Source organism: Leptonychotes weddellii, chromosome 6 (assembly GCF_054177405.1).
Source record: "Leptonychotes weddellii isolate Sample4059 chromosome 6, ASM5417740v2, whole genome shotgun sequence".
In the NCBI taxonomy this organism is placed as follows: domain Eukaryota; kingdom Metazoa; phylum Chordata; class Mammalia; order Carnivora; family Phocidae; genus Leptonychotes; species Leptonychotes weddellii.
Window position 1 is genome coordinate 34,082,559 of NC_138374.1, and position 25,395 is coordinate 34,107,953.

Here is a 25,395-nt window from a genome sequence, read left to right on the forward strand (position 1 = left end):
AGCCAAGACCCTGCAAGCCACACGTGGCCCCAGCCCCCAGAGTGGCCCCAGACCTGCCCTCTGGCTCAGGGGGCTGGATCCCGGGCCACTGGGGAGCTGCTTCCTCCAGAGCTGCTGCCCATCCTCCGGCTCCTCCACCCCCAGGAATGGAGGACGGCCCCCAACAGCAGCAGGGCACAAGCAGCCCCCAGCCTGAATTCAGACACTCCTAAGGCAGGAACTTCCCACGGCGGGGAGAGGGGGCTGTCCTCCCCCTCCCCAAGCCCCAGCTCTCAGATCTTCCTAACTTTGAGCTGCAGCGTGTCTCCCTTAAGCACCAGGGAGCCCGGTCCTGTCTGCTGGGGCCACATGCTGCAAATATATGGGGTCTGGCTGCAAGCCTGAGCTGGGCATCCAGCGGACTGGCAGTGAGGTCTGACCACCCCACCAGCTAGAGCCACACCCTCCTCTGCAAAAAACCACAGCGGGGACAGTAAGCATGCAGCGAGGCCACTAGGCTCAGGACATGCTCAGTACCTGCTGATTTGGGTGGACTTGTCATCACAGTTACCTGCTGCCTTCCTAGACACAGATTATGGGGGCCAGGGCTGGCATCTCCCTGACCCCACCTCTGGGGTCCCTGTCGCCTCCCCATGCCCAGGACAGCATCGGGCCCCTCCTGCCCACAGGAGGAAAGTAGACAGAAGCTACGTCCTGCTTCCAGGCAGACACATCCGTTGACCTGGCAAGTGGGGCTCAGAGCTGGCTCTGGCCTCGGGATGGCTGCTTGGCCCCTGCCCCGGGTTGGGGGAGTGCAGGGGGTGACACACCCCTGTGCACAGGTCCTCAGCCCTCCTCCCTCTGCACTCCCATGGACTTTCCAGCAGGGAAGTCCTTGGGAGGACCTGGCTGGGCCCATCCTTGCAGGTCGGGCCACAGGAGCACCCTGCCGCTCCCACCTGTCTGTCCACCCCGCCAGGCCTGCAGCAGGAGCTCTTGGAGGGCAAGGAGTGACAATTTTTTACATCAGCCAAGCTTCAAGAAATCACACCACGAAAGCCGTGAGGAAGGGCCATATTTACCTTCGCGTCCCCTGCGGGCCTGGCGGAGGGCTGCGGGCCGGACTCCAGCCAGGAGGCGGCTGCCATGGGAACCAGAGCCAGGCAGCACCTCGCGGGGCGCCGCCTCGACAAAGGCCCGGCCTAGGGGGCCATGCTGATAATTAAAGCTTTGTTACAGACGCAGGATTCATTTTTTTTCCTTCTGAATTCCTTCCTAGCACCAAATACTATTTGAATTGAGTGAAGGAATCTTGCCAGCTCGTCTTCACACTCCTAAATACAAATTCCGCCGAGCCCGGCTTTTTTCCTTGTTTTTTTCTCCCCCCCTCCTCTTTTCTCCCTTTCTGTCTAGTCAGCTTCTTCTAGTGGCTGCTCGGGAGACAAAATGTCATTGTCCACCAATAACCATCCCATTATTGAGCCTTGAGAGGCCCAGGGACAGAGCAGGTAGGATTTCAGAGAATCGCTGCCCTTTCCCGCAGGGCGGGCCGGCTGGCACGCTGGCCTCCCACCCGGGCCACTCGCCCCTTCTCCTCTGGCCTCCTTCCCCCTTGGCCCATTCCACTGGATTCCACAGGGGTCACCCCAGCACTCCTGCCCGTGGGCGGCTTGGACTCCCGAGGCTGAGCGAGGTGCAGGCTGGGACAGGAGGATGCGCAAACTGAGATCTACTTGGGAGCCAGGCCTGTCATTTCTGGAAAGTCCTCTCAAGGTGCCCCATGGGCACAGATGCCCACCTCTACTGCACCCGCTCCTCTAGGGTCCCCTTTCCCCACGGAGCAGCCACCCAAGAGGCTGGCACTCAGAGCCTGCCCCGTCACTAGGGCTCCGCCTGTCAGGAAGGAAGAGCCCAGGTTCCAGGAGGGCGACAGTGAGGGGACTGCATCAGAGCTGAGGGTCCTTGAGAGGCAGGGAGGCTGGACCCCTCAGCATGGATGGGTGGGGTGGGGGACCGGCTGTGGCTCAGACCTTTCTTTCCAGGAATGATTGTTAACCTCCACCTCCGAGGCTGCCTGGGGTTGCTGGGTTCTGGAAAAATAACACGCAGTTCCTTTATTTTTAAATGACATCTAATTAGGCTGAGCAACGATTTTCCTTTGTGTTTAAAAAACAAATAAAAATCAATTTCCTTTACTTGAATGGTCATCCTGCTGGCAGATGCCAGCAAACAGGAGACTCTACCCGCCCTGCTGTGCCCAGGAAATGGGTCAGCGGTCCAAGTCCAAGCACAATGCAGTGAGCTCCCCTTCATGGACCAGACAGACAGCAGAACAACAACTAGAACCTTCTACAGTTTCTGACAAGTGGTGGATACCCAGAGACAAGGGGTAGAAAGGAATAAATAGAGTGCAGTGCATTCCCTTGAACCAGGGGCATGGAAGCATGAGGAGACAGTACATGGAAACCATGCTATCAAAACAGAAAGCCATATTCTTCCATCCGGAGTATTCACCTGCTATCACCAATGAAACCCCAAAGGAGTCCCCAAACAGAAATGTATGGGTGACCGAACTCTGTGGACACAACTTAACACAATAGCTGGATATTAATAAACGATGAACTAAAAAAGTCTACCCACTTGATTAAAAAACTTCCCTAAATCATGTCTGTGTTAAAGAGGCAATCAAAACTCCAATTACAGACACATCAGAGAAATAACCCTTATAAGAAAACTCTTCATGAAATTTGATATGGCCAAAGCTGTTCTCAGAGAAATATTCATAGACTTCAATATATTTTAAGTAAACAAGAAAAAATGGAAATGAACTCAGCACTTGACTCAAAAAGCTAAAAAGAGCTTCCAAACAACAGACCTGCAGCAAAGCAAACTACAAGAAGGAATTACTGAAAGATAAATTAGTGTATTTAATGAAATAGAGAATAGAACTTGCTGATTGAATTCAAGGGCTGATTTTTTTTTTCAAAACACAAAATAGAAAGATAAACCTCTCGTAGTTCTAATCAACAAAATGGTGGAAGAAAGGGAAGGAGGAAGGAAAGCAGGAGGATGGGAGGGAGGGAATGGAAGGGGGGGTAAGATGGTAGGAGGGAGGAAATGCAAAAATACAGCTACTAGGAATGAAAAAGGGAATCTAGCCTCAGATATGGAGAAGAAACTTTAAAAGAATCGACTATATAAATCTGTGCTAAACGATCTGAAAGCATTTTGAACTGGGATATTATTTAGAAAATATATATAACCAACATAGACGAAAAATGCTTAAAACCCCAGAAGACCAATAACCATAGTGCAAATTAAAGTAAGTTGACAGCCAACCAAACCGTAGGGAAAAATTAAACCAACTCCTGGCTGAGACAGTTTCTAAAATTAATTATTTCAAGCCTTGGAGAATAAGATAATTTTATATGATATTTAAACTATTTCAACCACACAATTCATATTGAAAACCCTTCCTACTCGTTTTACAAAGCTGACATAACTATGATTTATAAATGTGACAAATCTATCCCCTAATAAAAAGTACAGATAAATTCTTACTTATGAATATAGATGAAAAATACCCTAAGCAACTTATCAGTAGAATGAACCCAGAAGCATTTTAAAGCACAATTGAGTCTGACCCAGTGGGATTTATTCCAGAAACATGAGGATGATCTAGCTCAGGGAAGCTAATAAGTCAACACATTAATAGGTCCAAGGAGGAAAGGAATTTGATGATCTTGCTAGATATAGGAAAGCTTTCAGTGAAATTTAATATCCATTCTTGGTGTACACTCTTGGCAATTAATGAAAGAGAAGAGCATCCTGTTCATGATGAAGGATATCTATTGAAATTTAGAGCCAATTTCAGACTTAGTAAAACATTAGAGGCCTTCTCGTTAAAATGAAGATCAAGCCAAGGACAACTGCCATTATTTAATGTTGTTTTGCCCCTTTCAGAAAACACAATAAGATAAGAAAATAAATAAAAGATACATTAGAAATGAAGAGCTAGAATGTTCCTTATGTGCAGATAATCTGATTAATTTCTTAGGCTTTCCAGGAAGCCAAACTGAAAATCTGTTCAAACTAGTAAGAGAGAGTTCACTTATCAATTAATTTAACATACATTTTAAAAAAACGAATAGCTTACCTATCTACCTCCCCTGGGTACAGGTGTCCCTGTCCCCAAAGATATCCCCACTCAGTCTATGTGGAGCAGGGGTGTGATGCTCACTCCAGCGGCAGCAATAGGGAGAGGTGTGTGTGAGCCCGTGCCCTGGGACCTCCCAGCTCTGCAGGTGTCCCAGCCTTTGGCCAGGGACACAGTGTCCACGCAGGTCAGCCACCCCGGCCAGCCACCTGGCGCACAGCACACTTTGCTGACCACACATCCATGACCCCACCCCTTTGCGCCCTCTGGGCCGGGCACTGCCAGTTTCCAGCCTCCTCTGGGAACCTGCCAGCCCTCTTCTAAGGATGTTGCTCATGGCCCTGGTGCTCACGGGAAGGCCGGGCTCTGGGATCAGTTAGCCCCAGGATGAAGGTCAGCTCCGCAGCCTTTGACCTTGGAGACTGGGTTTCCACTTGTCTTACTGGCCCAGCGACCTCTTGAGGGTTAAGGGAGACCCAGAAGCTGGCCCCCGGGGTCCTCTGACTCACACTCGCCAGCCCCACCCCTCAGGCAGGGGGCGGCTGGGGGGGCAGCCACACTGACATTTGGGAAATGCCGTGGGCTTGGCCCCAGTCAAGCAGGTGGGTGTGAGCAGGACAGTCAGGGCACGATTATTCCACTGGAGGCTGAGGGGCAGGGCGGTGGGTTGGCCAGAGAAACCCCACCTGTGACAGGAGGCCACAGGGCCAGAGCCCTTGCAAGCTGCAGGACTTCTGAGGGGAGAGGCCGAAGAACCCCAGTAAAGGTCCCTGGCTGCCCTCCTTCTCCTGAGACTCCAACCCTGATGCCTTCATGCATATGCTCGCACCTGACCACTCACCCCAGGGCCCCTCAACCTGTCGGCCTCTGGGATCCCCCCTTGTCCTGGAACCCTCAAGGACCCGGCCAGCCCAGAACCCGGCACAGTGGAGGAATCCTGGTCTGGGAGCCAGTTCTGCCCCTGAGCTCCTTCCTGAACTCAAGTAAGCCAGGCTACTGTGGGCCTCGGTGTCCCCATGTGTAAAACAAGGAGATAGAACTAAGCAGTCTCCATGGGCCATTTCAGTCCTCGTGTTTGTTCCTTCCTTCCTTCCCTCACTTAGTCAACCAACATCCATGAGGCCTTACAGATCTGTGCTGCACACTTGGAGATGGAAGAACCATGGACCTCGGTATCTGCCAGGGCAGACGGATATAACACCACGGCGCAGCGTGAGCAGCTCAGGACCAGAGTCTGTGCTGAATACTGAGGAAGCACAGGGTGGGGGACTAACTCTGTATAGGAAGAAGTAAAGGAGGGCTTCCTGGAAGAGGTGATTTTGAGGTGGGCTTCCAAGGATGACCAGGGGTTTTCCAGTAGGTTAGGAGAAGAAAGAGCAAGGAAACAGAACTGGTCTCCTGGCTGACACAGCAGTCCTGACAGACCCAGCCCTCTCCGGGTCACTCACCAGCGGCTACCCAGGAGGATGAGGCCCCAGAAGGCCAGAGGTATGGAAGGTACAGGCAGCTTCCACAGGTACCCCAGCTCCAACATAGGCCACGTCATTCCTGATTCAAACCTTACCTCTTCCAAAGCAACATGTGACTCTCTCCCCCAAGCAGCCCTCCATAGTGCCTGGCCCTTAAAGACCGCACCACTGTGGTCCTGTGCTTAGTAGGTACGGGACCTGCAGCCAGTGCTGTCCCCAGTACTCCTGCCCTTGGCCAGTCCCAGATGCACACGGCAGCCAGGTCAACACGAGATTCTGCAGCTCCAGAAGCCCACCTCGCTGCCCCTGGCGAAGCTCACATGAAGGGCCCCCGCCCCAGCGGTTAGAACCAGCAAGATGGTGGTGTGGGGCCTGGGGCAGGCTGGGCCAGGGCCAGCAGGCACAGGTGTAGGCGGTGGGCCAGGAGGCAGCAAGGGGCCCACAGGATAGGACAAGCCGGGGCTCCAAATTAGCACTCCCTGCCAGACCTCTCCCCAAGCTCCAGCCTGCCCACCCACTGCTGGGCGACATCTCCCCAGGGGATGCCAAGCTGTTTCTGCCTCCTGCCCACCCCCAACCGTTCCACCTGCATCCTTTCCCACCTTTTACTGAGGGCAATGTCCTCCCTCCTGGTGTCAGCCTGCCTCTCTCTGTCCCCAGCGGCACATCTCGGCCCTCAGCAAGGTCTCTTGCTTTACTTCAGAGCGTGTCTGGATCGGCCCTTCTCTCCTCCACCGCTACCTCCCCGATCTGAGCCCCCGGGCCCCGGTGCCGGCCCCCCCTCCTCTCCCTCTTGCCTGCTCTGCTCCTGACATCCAGCCTCCAGTCTGGCCTCTGGACACAGAGGTGGCTTCCTGTTCAAAGCCCTGCCTAGCGTTTTCCTGGTGTACCCCTCCACTCCCATGCCGCTTAGCTCCCTTCCGCCTCTGTCAGCTCCTCACGCGTGCAGCCACACACGCCGAGGTCTCCCCTAACTGCCTACCCCAGGCACCAACAGCACCCCCAAAGTGGTGGTCAGTACACTGGGCCCGACTTGCCAGGTTGGGCAGGATTGTCATTACTGTGATACTGAGGGGGCCATGTGACTCGTCTGGCTCAAGAGCAACAAGCAGAAGTGACAGGTGGGACATGAACATTCTAGGGCAGGAGCCTCTCTTCCGCTCTGCCATGGAGCATGTCAGCCTGGGAGCTTGAGTGAAGAAGGCTTGGAGCAGGGTCCAAATTTTTTTTTTTAAGATTTTTTTTTTTTATTTATTTGACAGAGAGAGACACAGGGAGAGAGGGAACACAAGCAGGGGGAGTGGGAGAGGGAGAAGCAGGCCTCCCGTGGAGCAGGGAGCCCCATGCAGGGCTAGATCCCAGGACCCTGGGACCATGACCTGAGCCGAAGGCAGACGCTTAACGACTGGGCCACCCAGGTGCCCCAAGAGCAAGGTCCAAATTGCACTGTGCTGTTAAAAGCCACTGGATTTGGGGGGCGGGGTTGTTCTGTTTCTGCAGATAACCTAAACTATTCTGACCGACGTACCCTCCATATGTCCTATTCCTCTTTCTTGCTTTACTTTTTCTCTTTATCACTTACCACCATGCAACATTCCGCATTGTATTTAATTTTTTTCTGTTGTTTTTTTTTTTAAAGAAATCTCTACACTGAACATGGGGCTCAAACCCATGACCCCGAGATCAAGAGTTGCACACTCATCCAACTGACCCATCCAGGTGCCCCTCATGTGGCATCTATTGATTGTGCTTTTCCCCCAGTCTCACTTGCTAGAAGGTGAACTCCAGGAGGACAGGGACTGTGGTGTTTGGTTCCCTGCTGCAGCCACAATGCCTGCCCACAACAGGCGTTCAGTAAATGTGTGCTGAATAAGTGATGAATGAGGAAACAAACACGCCTTGCATCTTCGGCACACCAGGCTGGCCAGCTCAGCCAAGGCCTCTTCTGTGCCCCCCGCCCTCACTGGGCCCGAGCTCTCAGGTCTGTGCAGTCAGCTTCATGCTAAGGGGACTGGGAACGGGGACAGCACCCTGTCCCTGAATCACACCGCCAGTCCGTCTCAAAAGGATGGGTTCTAATAAACAAGCCATGGAAATGCAACACCCTGCCTCATGCTCCGGATTAAATCCAGGACATGTTCTCAGTCTCCTTTCCTGCAGAAAGAAAGCTGCCCCTCACCTTGGAGCCCACACTCCTTGAAGCCCCACCCTGGAGCTCACTCTCCTTAAATACACAGGCATTTGTGGGCCCACAGGCACAACCCTGCCCCCCCACACACCTCTTCCTCCCTCTCTCCCTCACACATACACACCCCATATATAAACATGCCTGCATTTTCACATACTCTCACTCTCGCCCACACATGGCACACACACATACACACCTCCCACGGGCACTTCGTCGCAGACCTCCTCCTCTCCCCCACCTCCTCCGGGCAAACAGGTGGTTCTGTGCCCCTCAAGTCTCGGAACGGATCCAGGGTCGTCCTGGTTCTAACAAGCCTGACCGCCAGTCCCAGGGCAGCGACCCTCCTCCTGGCCCTGCTGCTGGGGCTGCTGTCTCCTGCCTCCCTGGCCCTGTTCACCCCATAGGGGTCCCTACTAGGTTTGCAGGTGCCCTCCAGCCATAGATGATCACTGGCATCAGCAAGCCAGGCCAGGAAGGGCAGTGGCAGCCTGAGCCATCCACCCATTCTGAGCCCTGGCGCCGCCCACCTGGCAGCAGGTGCCCCAGTGGGGACGCGCAGAGGGAGTGGTTCCCCAGGGCAGGCTCCTTCGGAGCCGAGCGGGGCCAGAGATGTTCCGGATGGTCTCACTAATTGCCGGAGGTCAGCACCTCTTCCCGAGCTCTCCGCGGCGCAAGAACCCCCTGCCCGCTGTCTTGCCGCAACCGAGGGGTTGCTCTGCGTGCGCACCCACGTCGCCGCCTCGCGACCCGCCCCCCGCACCCGCCACGTGCCGCAGCCCTACCTGGGGCTCCAGAAACATCCTGGCTGCCTGCTCGCCGCGCTATACCCCTGCGCTGCGAGCGCCCGGCGAGCGGCCGCCCCTCTCCCCGAGCGCCGAGGAAGCTCCCGCCCCCTGACCCCGCCCGCGGGCTTCCCCATGCCCGCTGCCCTCCGGCTCGCTCACAGCCTTGCGCGGGGCGGGGCGGGGCCAGGGGCGGGGTTAGGCTGGGGGAAAGCAGGGTCAAGCCAGAAACGGGACCGAGCCTAGGCCGGGGGCGGGGGCGGGGGACGGAGTGGGGCGTGCCGCGGTGGGGCGGGGCGGGGCGGAGCGGGGCAGGGGAGGGGGCCCGAGGCGGGGGACGCCGGTCGGAGGGCGGCGGGGAAGGGACGGGGTGGGGCTCGGCGAGGGGCTCGGCGAGGGGCGCGGCGAGGGCAGGGCGCACGGGCCTGGTGCTGGGTTTCGGGGCGCTGGGAGTACAGGGCCGGGGGGCCGTGGCGTCAGTCGGTCGGCCGCACCAGCCGTCGATGCTGGGGGGCGCCTATGAGCCACCGGGCGAAGGGGAGCTCTGTCGGTCGGGACTCAGTGCGGGATGCGAGCACATGTGTTGGTGAGATCCCGCTCGCGGAGAGCCCCGCTGTGACCCCATCTCCTCCCTTTGGGCATCTCTTCCACCTTTGCGACCTCACCTCATCGTAGATATCCACTACAGAGCAGGTGCTTGGCCAGCATTTGGCTTGAATGCTTCCCTTGACGGGGCGCTCACTCTGGTCTCAAGCGTCACACCGATCATTGTTCTTCCATTTCCTTGAGTGAACACAGGGGATACGGCAGCTGCTTTTGTGGGAGGACTAATCTGAGACATGGCGTGGGGCTGTCCTGGCACACATGGCACAATGAGGCATCATTCCACCCTCAGAAGCCCCAGCACTGCGAAGGAATCCTGTCAGGTGACAGGTCACCCCTCCATCGTGTGCCTGCGGTGGGCCCCAACCCAGGCGCTGAGAATTTGGATGGAAAAGATGGACTGAGCCAAGAGCACCCTCTCCGGGAGATCTGGAACTGGAGAGCCCAGAGGCTGAGTTGGGAGACCAAGCTGGGGTGGGACTCTGGGGGAGTCACCACTAGAGAGGATCAGGGACATTCTCAGCTTACACATGATAGAGAGGAGAGCGGGATGCCCAGAGAGAGACTGAGACAAGCCCAAGAGAGCTCATGAGCAAGCCCTGGGGCAAGATTGGGCAGAGGTGACTCTGTCTGTGTCCACACCAGTCCCAGGATGCCCACCCTCTGCCCAGCAGCCTGCTGAGACAGCCTTCTCTTCTCCCAGCTACCCCTTCTTGTTTGCCTGCTCTCTTAACCGTCCCAAGATTGGCCACCAGGCTGAGTCCCGGGGACAGTTATTTCTGTCTTGTGTAATTAGGGGCTGTGCAGGGTCCACTCACCCACCTCCCCCTAGAGGATGCAGCAGTTTAGAAACAGGTGTCTTTCTCTTGGAGCTCTGCCCACCACTCCCTCACTCTCTCTGCTAGGACTGGAGCCCAGCTCTCACTGCTCCAGCACCTGCACTGTTAACTGCAGCCTCGTGCGGCTCCTGTGGGTGGGCAGTGGGGGCAGGGAGGAGCACCAGGCAGAAATGGCCAGGACCACAGACCACTGGCGCATCAGCTCTCCAAGCTTTCGCACTGTCCTTTCCCCCTGCTGCTTCTGCATCTCATTTCAGGCCAGCTGGAGGATACAAAGCTCATGGTGGCCTTGGCAGGTGACTTGTGGCACCGGGACTAGCCTGGCTTTTGAGTCCTGGGCCTGTCCACCCTATCCCTTCAGATGGCTCCAGGGTACCAAGAAAGGTGAGGACTGGGTTCTTGCCCTGGGGAAGCCTGCCAGGCTCCATGTGGTCCTCAGCTCTGGCCCACAACCCTGCATGACATCTGGGCCCTAAGGTGGCCACGGTGTGGTCTCAGGAAGTCCATGTGGGTAGTTAACACCCCTGCTGCCACCTACACCCAGAGCAAGCCTTCTCCTCTGCTGCTCTAGATGGTACAGCCCAGAGGAGGTGGCTGAGCTGCCCCACGGCAGCCCCACGGCACCTCCCTGTACAGTCACAGAGCCGTTTCCCTAGGTGCTCACCCACAGATTTCACCAGCGTCCCCAAGGACCTCAATAAGGTAGATGCTTCCCCAGGAGGAAGGAGGGCCTCTCTGCCCATTGTCACCACAATGGGAATGTCCTTGCAGACACAGATAGCATGCTCTCCTTTGCTCACGGGTGTGACCGCAGCATTCGTGTGTGTATACCCCTCCCGGTGCCCGAAGAGGCAGGGAGATGGGCATGCCTGGGCTGACCCCTGCGGGCTGTTCCTTTGCTTGAAGCTGGGGGGGGGGGCTGGGTGCAGGGAGTATGAGCTTGTAGGGAGGGCTTGTGGGGACTGACAGAAGAATCTTCTTACCTTGCCAGATTTGGCTTTAAGAAAGTGGATAATGAGCCAGGTGTGGTGTGGCCAGTAGACATCTACTGGGGGCTTCTGGAAAGACAAGGCACACAGGAAGAGATGCCCCAGATGATGGGAGATGCACATGAGGCCAAGAACAGTGTGTCCATCCCATGACCATGAGAGGACACTCTGAGGATGGCAAAGAGCAGAGAAGCCTGAGTCTGGGATGATGGTGACCCTGGACATCCTCACCAGTGCGTACACCTGGGACAGATGGGACCCAGGGACGGGAGGCTAGACCTACGGCAAGAAGCTCCTAACCAGTGTCCCTGCTCCACCCATGCCTGCTCAAGACAGCGGCCCGCGGCCAAGGGCCTTGTTCAGTCCTGAATCACGCCCCATCCTCCTCTACCCAGAACCCCCAATGAAATGACAGCCAGAGTCCCAGTGACCTGGCGATCTGCCCCCACTGGAGGCCTGCCACCTTCCACTCAGCCCTCGCTCACTCTGTGCCAGCCCCCGCAGGCCTGCCGGCCCTCCCTCCGCCTGCTCTGCTCTCCCCGGAGGTCCTGACCGACTTGTCACGTGCTCGGTGACAGAGCTACAGAGTTTAACCTCCGCTGCGGCATTTCCTCACCCACTGAACTTCTCTCCTCATGGTTCTGCAGCCCACACATTCCCTCTACCTCTTCGGTAGTCTCCTCTAGGGAGAATTCAGGCTCCCTGCTATGCCCCCGTGACTATGACATTCGTGCATGGGGGCACTCGGCACCGATCTGTTGAATAAATGTGTGTGTGTGTGTGTGTGTGTGTGCAGTTACGTGCAGATACAGAGATAGATGGAGGTACCCAGCACGGGCCTCATATCCAGAATATATAAAGAACTCCTACAAATCAAAAGTGTCAAAAGACCCAATTTTGAAAAAATGGGCAAGAGCCTCGAAGAGGCATTTCACAAAAAAGGATCTCCAAAATGGTGATAAATGTAAGAAAAAGGAAATAACACTCAACTTCATTCGTCATCGGGGAGGGGAAATTAAAACCACAGTGTGATACCGCCGAACACCCACCAGAATGGCTAAAATGAAAAGGCAGAAAACGCCAAGTGCCGGTGAGGCTGTGACCCAGGGGAAACTCTGAGCGGTGGGCAGCAGCAGCGAGACTCAGTAGAGCCACATGGGAAGCAGGTCCCGTAGGCCTGGGAAAGCAGAGCGTGCCCCCGCCCAGGAATTCCTCCCAGGGTGCAGCCCCTCCCAGACATGCTTACAGACTCACTCCAAAAGGCACACCCAGGAGCGTTTATAGCAGCAATGTTCTCGATGGCTCCTAACTGGGAAGCAGCCAGCTGCCCTCCACCTGCCCTGCAGTGTACCCACCCAGGGGAGCCCCACGGCCATGAGACTGGACGAAGTCAACCACCCCCGAGGACCCATCTCACCAAACCGTGTGCAGCTAAAAAAGCCAGGCGAGAAAGAACATCTAATCAGGACCCCATGCACATCAAGCTCCGAGGGGGCTGCTGGGGCTGGTGCCTGTCACCCATGTATTCATCCCATGAAAAAGCACCAGGGCTTCACACTGATGACTCATGTACTTTTCTATACATACAGCACACTTCAAGACAGTTTATGTTTTAAAAGTTGAGAAAGAAAAAAATAGGGGCACCTGGGTGGCTCAGTCATTAAGTGCCTGCCTTCGGCTTGGGTCATGATCCCAGGGTCCTGGGATCGAGCCCCGAATCGGGCTCCCTGCTCGGCAGGAAGCCTGCTTCTCCCTCTCCCACTCCCCCTGCTTGTGTTCCCTCTCTCGCTGTGTCTCTCTCTGTCAAATAAATAAATAAAATCTTTAAAAAAATAATAATAATGATGCCGGTCAGGCAGAAGCCACCTGAGCTCAGGGACCTTCTGAGTCTGCTGTGGGCCACACCTGAGAGAAGCTGACTCGGGAGAAGGAACATTTCAGGGACACTGGGGCCTTGGCCTCCCTCTCCTCGTCTGCCCAAGACCAAAGGCCCCTCTGGCGAAAACACCTGCCCCTTCTTTTAAGAGGTGCAGCCTGCAAGATGTTGCTTGGAAGATGGAAGGTGGCCTAAGTTGGGTTGACTGACCTCGCAGAACAGAGGAAGCAGGAACCCAAGTGCCCGCACAGGGGCTGTTGACAAGGACAGCAAGGACCTTGCAGAAGCCAAGACCGCAGAGGCCTGAGCTGCAGGGGGGGGCCCGGCTGCCCGGAGGCATGGGTGGAAGTCTGTGTGGCACCTGTGGGACCGCGCAGGAGGGGGGCACTGAGGGCGAGGAGCAGATGACAGTGGGGCTCTGCTTCCTGCACTGACTCCCCGCCCCCTGGCCCCTTCGTCACCCAGAGCAGCCGTGCAGGTGGAGCTCCATCTCCAACCCCTCAGCGTCATGGGCAAGCCTGGGACTCTCTCGGTTACTGTTTCCGGGTAGAAAGCAGGGTCTGTGACACACAGCTGTCAGGGTGGCTGGCAAAACACAAAGCAAAACAAACCAAGCACTTCTAGAAACCTCTAGTTCCAAGGGCTCACACTGTCCAGAGGCTATGGCCTCCCCTGGGAGATGGCTTGGGCTGTCTACACTCAGCAACAGTCTACTCAGAAGCCCTTGCTAAGAGCATTTACCAGGAACCCGTGTGACACAGCGCGGCCCGGGCGCCGGTCAGCTCTCTCCAAGCGGCCCTGTCCCCTGCGGAGTTCACACTCAAGCACGCCCGTGAGCTCCACGTCAGCTGTGCCCGGCCCCGGGGAGCGGCGGGGAGTGCCAGTCCTCCTCAGGTGCTGCCGCTCCCCCAGGGCCCCGGGCCAAGCAGGCACTATTCAATGTCCACTGGGGAAGCCACACAGGCCTCTGCATCTCCCTAAAACCGCCCCATGAACACTCCCTTCTGGGGAATAACATTCTAAGCAAACAAATCACTAATGGTTTTAGGCATCACTGAAGGAAAGGGTGGGGCGGGTAGAGTTGGGGAGGACAGTTAACCTTCTGATGCCTCCCTTCTCATACCACAGAGTAAGGCTCTTCCTAAATAAATTACCCCCCCCACCCTGAGGCAGGAACCTCCCAGGCCTCTCCCTACAGCCTGCACTTGTCCTTGGACCGAGGCCCTCCCCTTCGTCCTGACATGATAACAGATTCGGATAGAGCTGCCCACCTGCCCCGAGGGTGAGTAACTAACCACACATGTGTAACCCAGCATGTAACTAATCATAACTAACTGCACAGACTGTCCCATTACCGGCCTCAGGGCGCCCCTCAGGGCACCCCTCCCCTGCCCCTCCCCTCCCCCTCCCTGAGCACAGGGATCTGTGGGTGTCAGGAGTACAGGGGGTGGAGGTGGGCTATGTGGGGACCCAATGCCAGGGATGGGCATCACCCTTGGGGGTGGTGCTGGGGTCCCCGGAGGCTACCTCACCTCTGTACACCTCTATACCTCAAGACCCACTTTGGGAAAACAGGATGTTCCCTGGAATGCTCTGGAGAGCCCTTGCCACCGAAAGGCCCCCAAAGGCTAGAGGTCCTGGGGCACCTCCTTCCACCTGGCCTGGCCCTGGCTCACCCTCTGTCCACTCTGCAGGCATCCTGGGTCTGCATCCGGAGGGCCCAATTCCCCAGGGGCCCTGGGTGCTGGGGAAGAGCCTGGGGGTACGTCGGGTGGAGGCTAGGAGGACACGGAGATTCCGATTCTCTGGAGGTGGACCCTGCTCCTGTAAAGGGTGCCAGCAGGTGCTGGACTGTTAGAGACAGACTTGGGGGTGTGTGAGGAGAACATTCGTGCGCCCAGCCTGGCCTCTGCTTCTGGGGAGGGAGGAAACATAGGTAGGAGGAGAGTCCTTCCTCCGTCCCGGTGAGGTCCCTCCGTGAGACCCAGGCCATCTGAGGAAGGAGGGAAGAAAAGTCCCAGGCCTGGCTGTGAGCACCTGTGGGGGTCAGGTCCTAGCAGTGCCCCCGACCTGGGCATGCTCCCCTGGGTCCTGTTGCCCCTTCGCACGGAGTCTCCCCCCATCCTGGCTGGCAGAGGCGGGCAAAGCGTGGACCATCGCGCGCTGTACAGGTTGGATTGCCAGGCAGAGATGCGGTGACCTGCCACAGGACACGGCCCTGGTGTCCGCCAGTGGGCAAGCTGGCCCAGGAACCAGTGTGGGGGTGGACAAGTGACTACCACCGGGGCTCCTTGAGGCCACACTCTGGCCCTCTCCACCCCCCACAAAAGGCCTCTGAGAGGCCACACTCAAGATCCCTGCTCATGAAGAAATAAATTACTTTCTCACAAGCGAGGCTTCCCTTTGGGTGACAGCCCCGGGCCGGGCCAGCTTCTGGACTGAGGTTGTTTTCCGGTCTCTGTGTGACACCAGCAGCCAGCATTTATCTTCTGAGAACGGAGAAGGAGAGAGAACGCTCTACTGAGGAAAGGTGAGAAGAGAAGCACCCAGAAGGAAGCCCAGACATGCCTCCCTGACCAGTGCCAGTGACGGACGGACGGACGGACGGACACTGCAGAGGAAGCGCTGGTTGCTCACCGCTGTCAGATTCCCGCCAGCCTGGAGCGGCAAGGCCCGACTTGCTTCGGCACCCCGGAAGTTCCCATTCCTCTGACATGGATGCTGGCCCCACCGAAAGGCTGGCCAGGCATTGAGGGGCCTGGTTGCATGATCAGCAGTGGTTGTCTTCAGAGAACATTCCCTTTGCCAAGGGGATACAGCCTCTGGGTTTGGAAGCCATGCTGCCAGGAAGCTGACCCTGGAGTGGTCACAGGGACATCAGGTCTGGGGTGAGACTTCTGGGTCCTGCAGGGCCCCGGAGCTGGGGGGACAGAAACCCTGAGGCTGGGCCCTCCAAATTGTGTGACCTCAGGCTGGGCAGTCCTCCGGCCTTGGGGGACAGCAGGCCACAGCGTCCAGGAGAGTGGCTGGTGTCTGGGCGGTGGGGAAGTAGGAAGTGAGCTGCGCGAGGACTGTGATGTCATCAGCAGACAGCCCTGGAGCAGTTCACAGCTTCTGTAAGCCTCAGTCCCTCCTCCCCAACCCCAAATGAAAACGACACTCATTGACAGTCTTTCTCACAAGATGGTGCTGGGAGCCAAATCCGGTTTGGGTGGGCCCCACTTCTCATGCAGCCTTTCAGCAGACAGGGTTGTAAGGGGGCCCCCAGGAGGGCAGTGGGAGCTGAGCAAGTACCCCAGCAGGACAGGGAGGCGACACAGTTGGCCTTGTCCAGCAGGGAGGCGAGCATCAAATCAGGGCTGACCTGGGGAGGAGGCGCAAGGGCAGAGGGAGGGACCACTTGGTCTAGCATTTCCCCTGACGCCATCCTACAGGGACGGGGCAGAGGCGGGATCCTACAGGGACTGGTTCCAGTGTGGGATGGCGAGTGCAGGACAGCCCAGACCACTGTCCTCTGCTTCTGTCACAGAGTGTCATTTCCCCCCCACTTCATCTGACCTCATCGCACACGGCCGCAGGCCTGTCGGTCACCATGATGACAAGCACCAAGCAGGGGGCCCTTGGCGGAGCTGCTGTCTGGGTTTGCATCCGCCCAGAAACCAACGCAGTTTGGACACAACCTCCACACGACTCAGGTGAGGAGATGGGGCCCAGGGCAGAGCTTGAACCTGCTTGAGCCTGCAAAGCAGGGTGGGGCGCACATGGGGCCAGCCCGGCTCCCGAGACTCTCCTGGCCTCTGGCCAGCGCCCCCTGATGAGCTACAAGGGGGCAGCGTTTCGGGATCGATGCTGGGCGGACACAGGGCTCTCTGCCCAGGGCTTCTCGGTGTCTTGTAGATCCTGGGGGGGCGGGAAATTCTAGTCTTTGCCCTGCCTTCGTGAGAATTAGAAAAAAGCCCCCCTCGCTCCAGGAGGGCCTGTTCACAAGCAGAAGGCAAGCTGGCTCTCAGCCCACTCACCCCTTCTGTGGCAGCCCTTCTGTGGCAGCCATGTACTGGAGGGAATGCTGGATAGAGCATTTCTCAAACGTATTTGACCACAGAGTTGCTTCCTCCCAAACGTTCCAGGAGACCCTGCAGCAGCTGAGGAAGACCCTTCTGCGGTCCCCCCGTGCTGGCTGGCCATCCGGCCCCGGGGCCCACTGTGGGTCTGCAGCCCTGGCCCTGCCCATGGCCCTGTCCCACCCAAGTCCAGCATCCAGGCTCAGGGCTGCCCCACAGAGGCCCCTGCCTGGCAGGAAACTGTAAATGTGCATGTCTCCTCCGTAGTCATTGGAGAATGAGACCCTCCACCTGCACAAATGCGCTCCTTTGGGAAATGCCTTAAGGGGCCACAGAGGATTCCTGATGTCTTTTCACACAAGGCTTCCAAGAATCTGTCCATTTGCTTCTGCCTCCTGGAGGCCAAGAGGACGAGACCTCTCCTGAAGCTCCTCCCGGCGTGGTGTGCTGGCCCCTCCGCCGGCTCTGCAGGCTGGTGGTCCACCCCGGGCCCCCCGATCCAGGACTCAGCGGCACGGTGCAGCGGCCAGAGGCGCAGGGGCAGGAGAAAAGGCTGGCATGCCGGGCTAAGGGGGTTCCTCCAGACAGAGGCTCTTCAACCTGAACAGATCAACCCAGAACCTGCAGAAAAGGCACCTGCCAGGCCGTCCCCAGAGATCCTGCCTCCATGGGTGTGTGGGCACTCGTTGCTCCTGGAGACGGCATCAAGACCCAGATTGGAGAGCAGGGCCATGGGACTGAGGGGACAGTCAGAAGCCATTCAGGGAGAGGGGCGCCGGAGCGCAGAGCAGTGGGACCCCGTGAGACCTAAGGGGCGGGGGCTGGGGTGGGGGAGGCGCAGCAGGAGGGGGTGGGGCCACCCAGCCAGGGGCTGGGGCAGGTGACTTCCCCAGATGAAACAGATCATGACAGAAACCAGGCACTCATAAGGAGCCCGATGAAGTGTCTGTGGGGGTGGTGAAGGCACGGGGTGTCAAGGGGAAGACAGAGGGAGCCCCTTCCCCCCGCCAAAGCTCTCAACACCCACCACCTCACCCGCACAGCCTTGAGAACGGGCCCGCACCCAGGGAGACAAGGACACGGCACGAAGGTCCTTGTGCCTCCTGCAGAGCTGCCACCTTGGAGCCCAAAAGAGGGGGAGGGACCCAGGCTCGTGCAAATGAAGAAGCAGGAAAGCCCATCAACAAGGAGCAAATGGCTCCATGGCAACAAAAAGCCCTGAGTAATCAATTTTCTCCTGTGAAATCTGCAAAATTAATGTTCAAGGTAATACAGAGTGTTAGCGCATGCGTCGGGGAAGGCCAGGGTAGGAGAAGGCCAGAAGTGGGTGACAGAGATGGGTCCCCACAAGGCACCTCACAGGAGAAAAGTCACTTCTTGACAGCAGGGCTGTTTTAAAGCACAACAATCCGGGCGCCTGGGTGGCTCAGTTGGTTAAGCGACTGCCTTCGGCTCAGGTCATGATCCTGGAGTCCCTGGATCGAGTCCCGCATCGGGCTCCCTGCTCATCAGGGGGTCTGCTTCTCCCTCTGACCCTCCCCCCTCTCATGTGCTCTCTCTCTCTCATTCTCTCTCTCAAATAAATAAATAAAATCTTTAAAAAAAAAAAAAGCACAACAATCCATGTGTGTGTTTGTGTGCACAAGTGCACATGTGACTTTTCATATGAGCACGTGTGTGTGCGTGTAAGTGCATGTGTGTGCTCTGTTGTGTGCACACCCATCTGTGGGTGTGTGGGTGTGCGTGCATGCATGTGCCTGTGTATGCATTTGTGTGCACGTGTGTGTGCATGTGCTCAGAAAACCAACCGGCACAGACACACTGAAAGGTTAATCAGGGTGCGTGCCTGGGCTGGCCTCTCCTCAAGCCGTCCTTTGCCCTTCATTTATCCTTGTCAAGCACTTCCCAAATTTCCCCAAAGAACGTGAATGGCTCTGTCATCAGCCCTAACACAATGCATGTTCTTTTTCTAAAACCAAGACTCGAGGCTCGAGCTCGCTGACAGGCTCCTGGCAAAGGGAGACTTGCTCCCACCAGCCAGGGTGTAACCAGCACATGGAGGGTGCCCAGGGCAGACGGGGATAGGGAGCATGGGAGGTCAGAGAGGCTGGGGACCATCCTGGCTGGGTGTCAGGAAAGGCTGCATCAGGCAGCACAGCTGCATGGGGCTGACACATGTGTCCTCTGTCATAAAGCACCTGGGAGAGGCTGACGCGTTGCCTCAGCATTGGGTGCGTGTGCTCAGCAGTCCTCGTCACCGCTCGCCACGCACCCCACCAGCTTCTCCCTCCAGCTGGTCAACCAGAAGGCTCTACTCGATGGCAGGCAGTGACATGCGGTAGGAGCTGCTTGGGGGCAGGCAAGTGGGCCCCCGAGCCAGCCTAACAAGTGCCCCCCTCTCCACACAGGGGGCTTTGGACTGTCTTCGGGACATGCCCACTGGATTCTTACCTCTAAGACTTGTGGTATTACCCACCCTCCAAACCATCCTCCTTCCCCCTCTGCCCCCAATGCTTACCCTGTCACTTCCTCCAGAAAGCCTTCCTGACTTGGCACATCCTCAAGGTCCCTGCCCATGGACTGCCAGCCCGCTCAAAGCATGCACCTTATAGCCTATCTTCCTTCACCCCCTCTCAGCCAGCGGCTCTGTCGCTGTGAGGGAGGGAGGGAGGGCCTGCTGAGGATCCGAGCTCGTGTCTGGGCTCCAAGGAATCAAATGCATTGGGGCTACATTCGTGATGTCTGCCTCAGGTGAGGGTTAGGAGGGGAGCACCTCACTGGATCTGCATCCTTTCCCCTAGCTCCTCATGAGTGGGTTCTTCAACCACTGGCTGGGAATTTGCATTCCTAACTAGACTATTCACTTACTCATTTTTAGAAGTTAATGAATGTTCACTATGTGCCAAGTTCTCCAAGACACAGTGACTGCCCTCAGGGCTTACTCTCAGGATCACGGGAGTAGGGCATGGCAAACAAGTAAACCAGTGAACAAAATAGAGCTGGTGATAAGACAGGCAATAACATCGAGCCTGTGGGTCACAGGAGGCCTCCCTGGGAGATGGGCCTGGAGCAGAGATGGGCCTGCTGGGTTGGAGCCATCCGGTAAAGGTACCAGTGGGCATGCCAGGCAGAGGGCACAGCAAGTGCAAAAGCCCCAAAGCTGGAAAGAGCTGGGTGCTTTCAAGGCACAGAAAAACCAGTGTGGGAGCCTGCAGTGAGAGATAGCTGGCCACTTATGACTGTCCTGGAAATTCCCCAGAAGCTCAGCGGAATGGCTGAGTTTGGGGCTGGGGCTGGGGGGTGGGAGGGGAGATGCACTACCTGAGAGGCTCTCACCTCTTCTGTTATGGAAAGCCTTGCAGGGTTCTGGCACCCCCACGTGAGGCCCTGAGCAGCCCCGGTACAGCTGGGGTGCCAGCTTGAACCCATTTGGGGTTGACCTGGCAGTGGCTACTTTTCAGCAGGATGTGGGTGGAAGCTTCACTGTTTTAGACCCCGGCTAGCCATCTGTGTGCGGCCTCAGGGCTGCTTGTCACTGGGCTGGCCAGACCCCGCTCTGCCTCTCCTCCAGGGCTGAGGCCAGACATGGCACCTGCCCTCCTCCGGGGCTCATGAGGATCCCCTGCAGTGGACGGCTGACTTTTCAGGTCAAGCCTTTGTTTCTTAAAGGGGGGAAAGGAGGCAGAAGCCGTTAGGGTGGATTGGGAACCCTCGCTTCTTGCCCACATCTTCAACTCCACAGTCACAGTGACAGGAGGAGAGCTTGGGAATACATATTCCCTCTTCCTCTTGGAACCAAGGGAACCACTGTCTTCCCATGTCCGTGTCATCGCCCCCTCCCAGAACGATGTCCCAAGATTACCTAGGGTCCCTGCCTCTTTCCTCTGGACCCCAAGCCAGAGGCTACGTGTCCCCTGGACCCTTCCTGCACCCAGAGGGGCTAGCCTCTTGGCTGTTGGCATTTTCTTCTTGGACTGAGTCCGAATGCTGGCAGTATGACTTCGGAAATGCAAGCATGGCTCTTGTGGACTTCGGTTATCTCAATATTTCAAAAATGCTTTTTCAAGAAGAATAAACAGAGGCCGGAATCCATAAAAAGTTCCTCCTGGCACAGATGAAGGGACGAGGGGCCAGCCCAGCGACAGACCCCAGGACAGGCGGCTGTGTGGCCCAGGGATCTGTGTTCAGGAGGTGAACCGCGCCACCCCCTCCCCCACCCAGCACTGAACTAAGGGCACAAGCACGTTGTGGGGCCCATCGGGACCTAGTACAGTCCCTGAGCCGGCAGGGGAGAAGCCGAACGGGCAGAGGGTACCAGGGCCCGATACAGGTACGTTTGAGCTCCACCTTCAGAAAAGGTTTGAACCACAGAAGAACATATGGTCTCCTATGCTTGAGCTTCTCTATTTACTTCACTGACTTAAAATATTTTGAAGTCATTACATTTCTTGACAGTGTATTTATACTTTATTATAGGTTTGAGGAAGAGTTTGGGTCCCTCCTCTGATTTCCTTGTTGATTGTCCTGTCCCCACACCTTCAGATATGGTCACAAGTAATCCTTCAAAGGTCCTGCAACCCTGAAAAGGCCCTAGGGTCACCATAAGGGTCCCATGCACCCTCCCCTAGCCCTCTCCCTTCCAATGGGGAGAGGCTGCCTATGATGGACAGGGAGGGCCTGCCAGCCACTCAGGCATCTGAGCAGGGGAGGAGCACTGGAGGACTCCGAAGGAGCATCACAGGGGAGGCTGGTAGGACTGACAGGTGTGTGAGCAGGCAGCAGGCCTCTGAGGGTTGTGCCCTCGTCCCCGGGGAGGGTCTGAAGCTGCCTGCCATGAGCGTCTGTGCACAGCCAGAGTCTATCTTGAGCTGGTGGAAGGGGCTGGTGGAAGGCTGGTGGAAGGCTGGTGGAAGGGGCTGGTGGAAGGCTGGTGGAAGGGGCTGGTGGAAGGGGCTGGTGGAAGGCTGGTGGAAGGGGCTGGTGGAAGGCTAGTGGAAGGCTGGTGGAAGGGGCTGGTGGCAGGCTGGTGGAAGGCTGGTGGAAGGTTGGTGGAAGGGGCTGGTGGAAGGGGCTGGTGGAAGGGGCTGGTAGAAGGGGGCTTGTTGCCAACTGGACATGAGGTGACTTCTGTGTGCACAAACCTGTGTGCTGTACACATGTCTAGTCCTGAGCAGACACAAACATTCCTGGTAGGGCTCTTTCTCCTTCTCAGGATCACTGGCTCTCGAAGGATGCTGTTGTACCCTCTCCTCTTGCCCCAGACAGCTGTGGTCCCCTGGCCAGTGCCCCCAGTTCCTGGTCCTCACTATCTGAGTGGCGGCCCAGGGCCAGGACTGGACGGGGCTATCCTGAGGATACTCAGTGAAGTCACAGAGCTAAGACCACAGCACATGCTCTTTCCCCTCTGGGGACCCACCCCTGTCCTGAGGACCCTGTAGGAGGGAGAGTGGTGAGCATGGCTGCAGAGAAGTGTTCTTCATTCCCCCAGCCAGCACCAACAGTTCAAAAGATTTTATGAGAAAAAGTAAGTGCCCTCTCACCCCAGGCTCCGGCCCCCCCCACAGAGACCCACTATTAACAGTGCCTTGTGTGGAACCTTCCAGAATCATTCTGTGTTCATGAAATTATTTACATGGGCATACATGGTTCTTTTTCTGAACTAAAGGGCTCCCACCGCACACACTATTTTCAACTTGCTCTTTGTTTACTGAGCAACTCCTCAGGTTCTATAATAGCTGTAGGACGTTCTGCTAGGTAGCTGGGCTGTCACATGCATGACAGATCCCTTAGCAAAAGGCACTCAGGTGCGATGTGGTCACCACAAACATTCCTACACTTAACATCCTTGGCCAAGGGTCTTTATTCAAACATGATCATATCTGAAGGATAAACTCCTAAAATTGGATGTGTCAGATCAAAGATTACATGCATTATAAATTTATTTTTTTTAAGATTTTATTTATTTGACAGAGAGAGACACAGCGAGAGACGGAACACAAGCAGGGGAGTGGGAGAGGGAGAAGCATGCTTCCCGCAGAGCAGGGAGCCCAATGTGGGGCTTGATCCCAGGACCCTGGGATCATGACCTGAGCCGAAGGCAGACGCTTAACGACTGAGCCACCCAGGTGCCCCTACATGCATTATAAATTTAAAGAGACATCACAGAAGTGCTCTCCAAAAAGGATGGTCAGGTGTCAATGAAATGGTAGAGTAAGCACCTCTGAAAATCCTCTCCCCATAAAATCTTTCTCCCCAAGAAAACTAGCAAAAATGATCAGAATCAACTTTTTTAGAACTTTGGAAATTAATTAGGGACCTGGAACAAACCAGGAAGCATTTAGTCTCAAAAACAAACAAACAAACAAACAAAAAACAACTAAGTCTCACTAAGAATCGTAAGCTTTGTGACATTTAACTTGCTGAAGTTCCATCCTCCACTCATTAGCTCCCCATGCCTTGAAAATCAAGACCCCATACTTGTCATGAAAATCAGTAGCCTGGAAGCCACTGCAGAGTGCAGAACAGGGCTGAAACTCTTTTAAGGCCTCATTCTCAGAAAATTCATTATTTGATGTGTGGTTCAAATAATGGCGGTTCCCTGGAAGATCCTATTTGCAAGGATGTCTGTATTTGACCTAACTCAGAGCTCATCCAGTAGGAAAACCCTATTCCCCTGGGTTGATTGGCAGAAACAATTACAGGCATTTAACTTCACAGCTGCCTGAGGCAGTGAATAATAGTTGGAGCAAAGAGTAGACTAACCAAAAAGCTTAAAAGACAAAGCTCAGTAATGAGAGGTCCATAGGGGCTTTAAGAAGTTGCAATGTAGGGTGTCTGGGTGGCTCAGTGGTTAAGCGTCTGCCTTCAGCTCAGGTCATGATCCCAGGGTCCTGGGATGGAGCCCCACATCAGGCTCCCTCCTCGGGGGGAAGCCTGCTTCTCCCTCTCCCACTCCCACTGCTTGTGTTCCTGCTATCACTATATGTCTCTGTCAAATAAATAAATAAAATCTTCAAAAAAAAAAGAGAAGTTGCAACGTATTCCTGGGAATCCAGAAGGCCACATTCATGCCCAGGCATGTGCACAGGAAGTGAAGGCTAAGGCAGAGCTGTCCACTGCCTGGCTTAGAGTTGAAGGTGTGCCACCCATATGCACACAGAGCCCCTGGGCAGACACTGGGAGACTTACTGGTTCCAGGCATTTAAGGAAATCTCTGTCCAATTACTAAATGACAACTAAGATAACCAAAAAGAAACTATAGTGGCCACTCTGCAGAATGATTCAGAAAAGTCACTATACAAAGAAACCACAATGACTTCAACAAACAGCAATAACAACAAACCCTGAAGAGTGAGAATCGGACTTCCACAGTAGCCACATCAATTATTTAGAATATCCAGTTTTCAACACAAAATTACAAGACGTGCAAGAAAATATGGTCCATGAACAAAAAAGCAACCACTAACAACCGTCCCTGGGGAAGTCCAGACATTTGACATTTTTTTAAAGTAATCTCTACCCCAAATGTGGGACTCAAACTCACGACCCCAAGATGAAGAGTCTCATGTTCTTCCATGAGACCTGAGCCAACCAGGTGCTCCAGACATTTGACTTATTAAACAAAAAGTTTAAATCAGCCTTTTAAAATGTATTCAAAGAAATTAAGTAAGGCAACTTACAGAATGAGTAAAAATATTTGCAAAGCATACATCTGACAAGGGGTTAATATCCAAAATATATAAGAAATTCATACTACTCAACAGCTAGCAGATAGACAGATAGATATAGGACACAAATAATCCCACTTAAAATGGGTAAAGGACCTGAACAGACATTTTCCCAAAGAAGATATTCAAATGGCCAAAAGGTATGTGAAAAGATACTCAATATCACTAATCATTAGGAAAATGTAAATCAAATTCACAATGAGAGATCACCTCCCACCTGTTAGAATGGCTATCATCAAAAAGACAAGCAGTCACAAATGTTGGTGAAGAGGTGGAGAAAAGAGAACCCTTGTGCACTGTTGGTAGAAATGTAAATTGGTGCGGCCAGTATGGAGGTTCCTCAAGCAATTAAAAATAGAGCTACCATATGATCCAGCAATTCCACTTCTGGATATTTAAAGGAAACAACACTATGCCAAAGAGACATGTGCTCCCATGCATATACGGCAGCATTATTTACAATAGCCAAGACATGGAAGCAACTTAAATGTCCATCACTGAATGAATAAATAAAATGTGAATAGAATACTATTCAGTCATAAAAAAGAAAGAAATCCTGACATTTGCAACAACATGGGTGGAATTTGAAGGGCATTATGCTAAGTGAATTAAGTCATACAAAGAAAGAAAAATGGTGTATGATCTCGCTTTTATGTGAAATTTAAAACAACCAAACTCCTAGAAACAGAGATTAGATCTAGGGTTGCCAGAGGCAGGAGGTTGGAG

The 25,395-nt window shown here is 55.2% G+C and overlaps 1 protein-coding gene across 7 annotated transcripts in view; it reads right to left on the reverse strand.

The window, feature by feature from the left end:
• Window positions 1-25,395, reverse strand: part of RASGEF1A (RasGEF domain family member 1A) — a 147,709-nt gene that overhangs the window by 23,230 nt on the left and 99,084 nt on the right. Inside the window, exon 1 of one of the 7 annotated variants that reach the window (XR_014146263.1) lies at window positions 8,575-8,703. The exons of 4 other annotated variants lie outside the window; for them this stretch is intronic. The gene's annotated coding sequence lies outside the window, so the exon portion shown is untranslated. Of the gene's footprint in view, window positions 1-7,988; window positions 8,052-8,574; window positions 8,704-25,395 lie in introns of those variants that run through there. 2 more of the 7 variants (XR_014146261.1, XM_081823881.1) reach the window with 2 other exon arrangements.